Genomic DNA, 8418 nt, shown 5'->3' on the forward strand with positions numbered 1-8418 from the left:
ATGATGCTAACTCAATTTTAAACTAAAGCAGCACCCAGCAAATTGTATTATTTGTTTATAAAATGAGTGATTAAGTTCCATAAATTTTATTTAGCTTTAGAAGCGTTTACTCTGAAGGATTTTGCATCCTACGTGGAAACCGAATGTAAAAATCATTGAACAATGTTGAAGTCTCACAGAAAACATCCATAACTCTCAGCCATAAAAGAAATGGCTCTAAGCTATAAAAGACATGGCTCTCAGCCATAAAAGAGAACTGGCTCAATGGCATCACAAAAGACGTTGGTTTTTAACGGATCGGCTTAAAACACATGTAGAATATTTTTAAGAAATTTACATGCATAACGTGTTTATATTTTTAGATGAGAACGTGTTGAAAAGTTTATTTGCATGTACTCATGCGTATTTCCGCAATTATTTATGTACATATGCGATTGCACATATTTAGTGCATGTTGTATACGACAGGTGCATGCATACATACGTGTGTGCACAGACACATGAGATGTGTATGGCAGCATTTTGGTTAAATTTGAGTCTCAGTGACATTGTTATGTGCACGTATGTGAATCTAATAATTCCGTCTTGGTCGTTAGTTTTCCTTACAGGGATCTACTCTGTCCCGGATTTGTGCAAAGTTCCCGGCTTATTGCTGAAGTCATATCGCACCAACACTAGATATGAGTTGTCAGAACAGAAGAGTAGATTCTGTTCGCCATCTTGTCACAGCTTTTCTTTTCTTTTTTCTTTTTCTTTTTTTTCTTTTTTAGTTTTCAATCCAAAATGGTTGACAAAACGGGGACGTCAGCACGCCTGGAAAATTTTGGTTTAAGCTAATTGCTTTCAGCTGAGTGAATTAAATTACACACGTACACACACACACGACCATACATACACGCAAATATATGATGTGGTAATACATGTATACACTATTCTATAAGCATATATACATACATGTGTATGTATGTATGCACGAATGTATATGCTTGTGTGCGTGTGTGTGTGTGTGTGTGTGTGTGTGTGTGTGTGTGTGTGTGTGTGTGTGTGTGTGTGTGTGTGTGTGTGTGTGTGTGTGTGCGTGCGTGCACCTGTGTTACTTCCCTGTCGTTAAATTGCTTAATTGTCTGATCTATTAAGAAGCTGTCAAAATCAAAATATGTCTGTACTGCTTGCTTTCAGTTGTACAGGTGGTGGCGCTGCCAGCGACACTTTAAACGCTCATGGCGGTTTGTGTGGTAGGGGGTTCTTTTCTATAGTAATAGCAACACCAGCAGCAACAGCAGCAGTAGTAGTAGTATTAATAGTAGTAGTAACAGTTGTAGTAATAGTAGTAGTAGTTAATTTTATGTTACTTTTTACTATTAAATATCTTTATTAAATGATAGCTTGAATGTTCAGTCTGAGTTCTGTATTTTAATTATTGGTAATTTGCATGCAAAGATTATGTTTGGGAGCTTGTATTCTCCTAATTGCATTCGCCAATGGCTTCCTACTTAAAACTGAAGTGTGATGTATCTTATCTTTCATATAGATTTATAATTACAGCAGTGGGCGAACTATTTCTCCTTTCTTTTCTCTTTCTTTCTACCACTTCCTCTCCTAACCACCGGGTTTCTATTTCAAAATATGTATGTGCATACACACATACGCACACGCATATATATATATATATATATATATATATATATATATATATATATATATATATATATATATATATATGTATGTATGTATGTATGTATGTATATGAATACACACACACACACACACACATATATATATATATATATATATATATATATATATATATATATATATATATATATGTATGTATGTATGTATGTATGTATGTATGTATGTATGTATGTATGTATATGTATATATACACACACAGAAATAGAGAGAAAAAGTACTTACCATAAGTACACGTACACAGTACTCTCTATCTTCATCGTTTCTGCATCTTACTAATAAATAGTTGAATAGATACGGATAAATACATACATACATACATATATATATATATATATATATATATATATATATATATATATATATATATATGCGTGTGCGTGTGTGTTTGTGTATATATGCAATGCATCTTCGTTTATAAATAATTAGTATAAAATATTCATTTAATATATAATTTATGTATAATATATTCAAAATATATACGTATTTCTTTCTCTTTGATCTTTTATTTGTTTTAAGGCTGTGCTTACTTTTTTTAAGTTTGGTCTTAACTGTATCTTTTGCCGAACCACTAAGTTACAGCGATACAGACAAGCCAACGCTAGTTATCAAGCAGTGGTGGGGAACAAATACAAACGCAAAGACACACACACACTTACACGCTCACACACACACACACACACACACACACACACACACACACACAAATACGTATATATATGTGTTCATATATATACATGTGTGTGTGCATATACACTATGTACTCCTGTCAGTCCCCGTCTTCCAAATCCGACTAAAATTGAATTGGCCGGCCGGAGCCTATTGAAGAAGAAACTCGCCCAAGATCCCATGCAGTGTGACTAAACCGGGGACCTTGGGGTTTGGAAGTAAACGCCTTACCACAAAGCCACGCCTGGCTCCCTGGCCTTTTTTTTACTCTTCGGTATTATCTTTCAAGAATACAGTTCTATATTTAAGATATGAGAAACTATGAAGGCTGGAGGGTATATCAGCCGAAACGTTGTGTTAACAACAAACAAGATGAGGACAAATATACGTCAAACGTAAATAATGTAAATATCTTCCAAGAATTTCGAGGCTTTATGTTCTCTGGCATGCTCTGATAAGTCACTATGTTCCAAGTGTCTCTAATCAAATTATTTTCATGAAAGTAATTAATAAATTACTGAAACCATGCATTCATTTATTGAATACCAAGCACTTTTATTATGCGGCTCTTTTTAAGGAGGCAACGTGAGCATAGAAGTTTGAAAAGAAAATATCTCCGGTTATCTCCCCTTCTATATAATATCTTCTGAAATCCAATATTTTAGGGGCGATCACTTCCTCTATATTTCATCGATCTTGGTCTCCTCAGCAGGATTCGAACTCAGAAAGCAATAAAACGTGGCTTATTATTCGATTTGCCAATGATTCTCCTCCCGGTTCTTGGTATACAGAATAATAAAAATATTATTATTATTATTAATGACATACAACAGAGACGGCTAAATATGCTTTAAGCATGTAAATGTATTAGAAATAGTTAATATACTTTCACATACAGTTTGACTTGTGTCGGTAGAATATTGATAAAGATCTTTTACATGTAGCCATTTCGTTATGCTAAGCAATGTCTCACTTGCGGCGAATGAATCCAAGGTTTATGTCCGTTTCAATCTGATAGGAAAGATGATACAACCGTTTAGTCCACCTCCGGAAACACCGATAGATTACATCAGATCGAGGCTTATATTACTTTTTTTTAAAGTTTCTATTTCATTTATCTTTCCTTATCAGCTTCCAAATCTTAATTTTCTCCTTCTCATATTACACACACAGCCACACACACTACATACTTGTTATGTCATTACATAACATACAGACGCACATTCATACACCATGCAGTTCTGATATATTTCTCTTGACAAAAGCGGCGACCTGGCACAACCGTTAGCACGTCGGGCAAAATATTTAGCAGCGTTCCTTCCAGCGCTTTAGATTCTGAGTTCAAATTACACCGAGATCAGATTTGTCTTTCAGCCTTTCGGGGTTGATAAAATAAGTACCAGTCAGATACGGGAGTTGATCTAAATCGACTTGCCTCCTCCTGCCAAAATTACTGGCTTTCTGACCAGAATTAGAAAGTATTTACGTACTGAGTTCCAATGCTGCCGAGGTCGACTTTTCCTCTCGTTCTTTCGGGGACCGATCAAAAGGAAATATTACTCTTGACATAACAACTGTTTCAAACCTGTTTCAAATTCCATTTAAACTCTAGATTTACTCATATCACTAACAATAAAAGGTATGAGCGATGCAGTGCACGCCCTCTCTAAAGAAATCCTAAAATATGGGGTCTTTGTGCGTAGAACAAAAACCATTGACAATATAATCTTCCGTGGCAGCTTGTAATTAAAATACATTTTTCACTATAGACTGATAATCCTTGGATTACGACTAACAAACCACCCAACAAAAGCTTAATGACTAAGATAATTGTCTTGTTATCTGAATTTGACTCATCAATGTTTTGGATTGAGCGCTCCTTGCTGCTACTGTGAGGGAAGACAAAAGTTATACAAAGCTAAATGGGCTAACCCAATCAGTGGACTATTCAAAGCATATACTTTTATAACAAAGAAGGTTTGCTGTATGGATATAAAGGTTTTGAGGTCACCAGTGTTGCGGTTTGCTGACACCACCACCTTAACGTTGTCCGTTGGTTATTAGTGCAACAAAAGTTGATCTCACGTCGGGTTGACTCCATAGTTCTTGGTTGAAGATGACGAAGTCGGCGACGGTAGCTGTTGATAACAGTATGTGGCAGACAGCCGTCTCCAACCGTGTTCGTGTGTTCGATAGCTGTGCTTTAAGATTATAAAGTTTTATTGTAACGGCGGGTTACACATCAATTGCCTTTGCCTAGAGTTCTGCGTAGAGATGTGTAGTGTTTAATAGAGATGTCTCTGGTATGTTAGCAGTAAATGAATGAATGCGTGAAGACATTAGTTGTATTTTGTGTCTATAGAAAGAGATTTAACCGGAATGTTTCTCGTTAGCATGAGATAGCGACATTGAGTTTGGACTATATTGCTAGCGCACGTGGAAGAAGAATATTCTTGTATGAGAGAGGCCCAGCGTTAACGCGATAGAACAAAGCTGCATGTCGGGTGTCCTTAGAAAAGCGAGACAAGAAACTTATGGAACTCGATTGAACAATGGCGGCAGGTTACATAATATTAGTGACAATCGGATGTAAGCGAGAATATGTTCTTGTCGGGAGAGTTTCTTCACTGTTTTATGTAAAGTTTTTCATACTCCTACTTGAGTCGTTTCTCATTGCTATGAACCCCGCTCATTTCAACAAGATACAACAGTTATAACAAGAGAGATCGCTGCACCGCGGTAGGGAGAATACTAACAGTTTCAGCCATCATACCGTCGTTTTCCCCTTTGTATAATGTATCTAGAACTACATTGTCCAATGCGCCCATTATTTAAGACAATATAATGTGATTTAAGGAAGATTTGGCTGCTATTTCTAGTAAGGCGAGAGGCGACATAAAAGCACTCTTCTTTATTCCCTGGCAATGAAACTGGCTGCACTTAACGGTGTCTTTTGATAATTTTCCACTTACATATTCTGTTCCGTCTCACCTACCGGGAGTCTCATGAAACGTCAACTGACTGTCGGTAACCAAGAGTGATTTAGTCTTGCAGCTCGTCAGCACTGTTAAATAGACACGGTTGATTGGTTAACTTCGAAGTGTGACTAATGTTTTCGTATGTTTCGACGGAAATACAACACAGAAGGCTTAACTGCAGCTACTAAACAGATGCAACTAAAGTGGTTTCTAATTGATTCTTAAAAACAAGACTTCAAGAACGAAAATGCATCGAAGAGGTGAACAATACACACACACACACACACACACACACACACACACACACACACACACATGTATGTATGCATGCAAGTGTGTGTGTGTGTGTGTGTGTATGTGTGTGTGTGTGTGTGTGTGTGTGTGTGTGTGTGTGTGTGTGTGTGTGTGTGTGTGTGTGTGTGTGTGTGTGTGTGTGTATTGCGTCGCCCTCTTTGTGTATAACATTCATAAAAATCTTCAATTTCCAAATTACATTTTTCATATATTTTACATTTACAAAATATATTTTAAAATATTCTAACTGAAAATTAGATTTTCTATCATCCACATAAAATCTATTAAAAGTGACATTTTACAATATGTCATATGTCAACGTTTTTACTTTTTCAACAGCTCAGATATTTTTACCATTCAATGGAATCCACAGAGTTTTATGTTTCAGTTCTGAGAGCTTAGCTTATTCATGTTACATTTATATATTACAGCATTCGCGAGTGGAGGCCACAGCCGTCCTGCTGGTTGGGTGTATCCACGGAACAACCGCTTTTGCGTTGTTGCTGCCTTTGTTATTGTCAGACGTGGGTATGTGGGTGAGAAGCTTGCTTCTTCGCGACCATGGAGTCTTGGGTTCAGTCCCACTGCGTGGCACCTTCGGTAGGTGTCTTCTATTATAGTCCAAATCCGACCAAAGTTTTGTGATTGGATTCGGTAGGCGGAAGCTGAAAGGCGCCCATTGTATATGTGTGTGTGTGCATGTGTGTATGTATGTAAGTATCTGTGTGCGTGTATGCATCTATGTGTGTGTTTGCGAGACATTCCTGCAGATGACAAACTCTGTCCTGATCAAACCGAGAAAGACTTCATTTGGGGCGTAGCAGGAAACGAGACGTTTCCACCATTATATGTTCGAAAAAAAGGAAAGGCTACCGAAGAGGAAGAAAGATGTTGTTTGCTTGTCCTGCACCGCCTTTTGGGCGTTGAAGCTCGATTCTGAAGCTGATTCCATCAAAATGCCGTTGGGGAAAATATCACTGTCAGATACATCCTGGGTCATTTACTGCATTGACAATTTGGGGGTTGACTGTGCATTGGGAAATTAGTAGCCGTTTGGGTGACCGTTTTAAGGAACGTTTACTGAAGATCCGATGCAACAACACCGAACCACTTATATTTGTGTTCACTCAAATCAGTGATCACTCAGATCCCACGAGTCCACTTCTCAAAGCTACAACCACTTCCAGCATTTGGGAATTTATACGACACCATATCATTCTTATACTCCAGCTTAACCGTCAACAAGAATTTATTATTCGCTTAAAAATCAACTTTCTTTGCCAGTCTTACTTTTCTTTCAAACACACAAACACACACACACACACACACACACACAAACATCTCACTCATACTTCGTTTCACTACAACACCTCGCATGCTCACTTACATTCCTTCCCTTGCATTTCACTCTTCTTTGCAAAATACAACTTTTTACCCACTCCATTACTTCAAATTTGCTATTCAATCACTCTATACATCAAAATAAACACCGTTTTTATATTTTCTATATATTTTCCTTTCATTAGTCTTTTCTTTCTTTCTCTTCTCTTTTTCTTGTATCACAGCATCAAATACATTCACTTTGTATCTTATCCACCGGTGTGTGCTTTTTTTTTTCTTTCTATTACCTGCTACTCGATTTCTTCCTGGTTATTAATTATTTACTGCATCACATTGATGCAGACTTAACCTAAATCATCTCTTGGTTTTTTTCTTATGATTAGCAACAGTTGGATATCTTGGATTTTAATAAATTTATAAACTCTGCCATATGTACTCTGTACTTTTTCTCATCTTCAAGTGGAAACGCTCATGTATGTATATATATATATATATATATATATATATATATATATATATATATATATATATATATATATATATATACACGGATGTATATGTAGTCTTCAGTCTCCACCTTTCATTTTCTCTTCTCTCTTTCTCTGTATGGAGAGATACAGAGATGAGTGTATTACAAAGAGGAGAAAGTGGAAAAGGTCATATATATGTATACATATATACATACAAAACAGCAGACTTCATCCAACATTTTATATTCATTATTCATGATTCCATTTACTACTCATTTCTTAATTTCAAAAGCAGACTCTTCGTCTTAGAGGAAGTTAATAACATTTCAGTTATATGCCGATAGCTGCAGGCCTTTTACAAAATGCCTTATACTTACACACCTTGAACAGTGTATTTTTGGATAACACACACACACACACACACACACACACACACACACACACACACACACACACACACACACACACACACATACACACACACATATATGCTTTATAAACCAATATCAGCCACTTGAGACGCAACGCTTCACGCACTAATATCTTTCAAACACAGCTACTTCTCCAACGCCCGCTTGTTGCTTCTTTCTCGTCTGTTAAACTATCTAACACTATTGCATTTACCTAATCCACATTTATACACTCGTTTTTATTTATGGTTTACATCCGATCCAGGTTTCCTACAAAATTCCCAGTCCGTTCTAACCCATTCCAATCCAACTCTACCCTTGTTTCCCCAAAATTCCACCGTTTAGGACGCCCTTCCAATATATATATATATATATATATATATATATATATATATTACTCTGTGAAGCTTAATTTAATTTTAATTTTTAAAAAATTGATTTTAATTGAGTTTTTACTTGTAATTTGGGATTTTATCCCAGATGTGAACACAGGATTTGCGGTTGCTTTCGGACAATTCATGAGGCACCCATTTTCCAAGTTTAGGAACCTTTTCAAATTGTTGAA

This window comes from Octopus bimaculoides, chromosome 13 (genome assembly GCF_046866305.1).
Source record: "Octopus bimaculoides isolate indiv1 chromosome 13, ASM4686630v1, whole genome shotgun sequence".
Taxonomy (NCBI): Eukaryota; Metazoa; Mollusca; class Cephalopoda; order Octopoda; family Octopodidae; genus Octopus; species Octopus bimaculoides.